This window comes from Bison bison, unplaced genomic scaffold, assembly GCF_000754665.1.
Source record: "Bison bison bison isolate TAMUID 2011002044 unplaced genomic scaffold, Bison_UMD1.0 scf7180017846005, whole genome shotgun sequence".
Taxonomy (NCBI): domain Eukaryota; kingdom Metazoa; phylum Chordata; class Mammalia; order Artiodactyla; family Bovidae; genus Bison; species Bison bison.
The window spans coordinates 1-1,928 of record NW_011476578.1 but is presented as its reverse complement, the minus strand read 5'-3'; the positions used below and the strand labels follow the sequence as shown (position 1 = coordinate 1,928).

The 1,928-nt window shown below is 40.2% G+C and overlaps 1 long non-coding RNA gene across 1 annotated transcript in view; it reads left to right on the top strand.

The window, feature by feature from the left end:
- Nucleotides 1–555, top strand: part of LOC104987372 — a 7,796-nt gene extending 7,241 nt beyond the window's left edge. The window contains exon 3 of the long non-coding RNA XR_825126.1: nucleotides 5–555. This is a non-coding gene — a long non-coding RNA (uncharacterized LOC104987372). The remainder of the gene's footprint in view (nucleotides 1–4) is intronic.
- The last annotated feature ends 1,373 nt before the right edge of the window (nucleotides 556–1,928 follow it).

Here is a 1,928-nt window from a genome sequence, read left to right as displayed (position 1 = left end):
AAAGAGATTGCAATATTCATTCCAAGGATTGCTAATCAAAAGATATTGCTTAGATTGCTCCAGGTCCATGATAAAAATGTTACCAACAGAAAAAATTGCTTTACCTCTTCCCTGCTATGGTTGGTGGGCATTCATACAGTCTATGATGCAGTTTATCCATTTGTTTTGTATAGGTTAAAAATAAGGTGGCTTAAGATCCAGTCATTTTTTTGGTTGTTCTATCAACTCTGCCTGAAAGGGAAATCCCTGTTTTACAGACTGGAATTAGAAGGAGTTTGGAAGTTACTTCCTAAAGATTTCACAGGGCCTAAGGGGCAGAGTGGGATGGGAACCTCATTCTTCCAATTTCAAGGCCAAATACTTCCTAAGATGCTGGATTCATTCATCCATCTGTTATTTACTGAGTATACACCATGCAACAGGCAATGTGCTGAGAGCCTTATATATTTGGCCTCAATTTCTTTTTACAACTACTTGACAAGGTAGGGAGTAAATAAGGGGGTGACAGACGATGAGATGGTTGGATGGTATCACTGACTCAATGAACATGAGTTTGAGCAAGCTCCGGGAGAGAAGGACCTGGTGTGCTGCAGTCCGTGGTGTCACAAAGAGTCAGATACAACTGAGCGACTAAACAACAACAACAAATACTTCCACTCCTTTACAGATCAGGGACTTGAGGTTTAAAGAAGGAGGATACATTTATTTAATCACCTAACCCATGGAAGACCATGAATATGAGAGGGGTTGAATTTTTTAGAAAGAAGAACATTTCCTTTTTGAAGTGATACAAAGGCAATTTCACACAAGGAATTAATGAAGACAAATGGATTGGTAAATGTTGGGGCCCACTGCTCAGCATGAAATCTAGATATTCTGGCTAAAAGCACCCAAATTTGTTTCTGATTTGGGATTAACTGAGTAGATGTCCTAAGGTGGATAAGGAAACTAGATCCCAACTACAGATACCCCTGAAATAATTTGCTCAGACAGCAGTAGCTCTTGTTTTCCCGTACATTTTGGCACTAGTTTTCATTCTTGTGTGGCAGGTCCTCTTTTGATATTAGCCTGACAACTGAGTCGAGGGCCTCTCACTGAGATTTAGAAATTTTTTTTTTTGTTACTTTTTTTTTTAGGTATAATCTTCCTTAGAAAGAATTGAACCTAAGGAACACATAAGTAATTTCATCCGAGTTCCATTTGAGGCCTTGTCTTCACAGACGTTGTCAGCTCATTTTGGCTTTCTGAAAGCCTTTTATCAAACCACAGGCTGAGTTTTGAACAGACATGGAGTGCTTTCAACCTATCTCTGAACTGTTGATACGAAATAACAGGAAAATCCTCTATCCAAAAGTAAATTGAGTGAGAAGTTTAAAATTATAGAGCTCTCAAAATAGTCTTGGGGATTTAGATGCAAATTCTGCCTCAGCCCCAAATGGCCTCCTCATTCTTATTGTAGGTGATCTAAAAGGGGGTAACGTATTCATTGTTATGAAAACCTCAACTCTGGGCTCCTAACCCACCTTGGGGTGGGGGGCTGGTTAGGGCAAATTGTCTACAGCCTGAGCCAAATTTTGGGGGGTGAGATGAAACTAAGTGAAATATTTCCAGTATAACAAAGGTCTGGAAACACTAAATAGTGTGGGATATGGAAAGAATCATGGGGAGGGGGGTGGGTGTGGTAGGATTTCAATATTGCTGGAGTATAAGGTGCCAGGTGGGGAACCGAAGGACAAAGATAGAAGAGTTGGCAGGGACAAAGTCATGCTGGATCTTTAGGGCATTAAGGGTAAGATGGGAGAAGGGACCAGGAAAATTAAAAGATGAATTCCAGGTTTTATTCCATGGGCTCTTGGGCAAATGACTGGGCCCAAGTTATGAGTCAGAAAAAAACCTGGGGAAAAAAAAAAAAGAAAGAAAAAAACCTG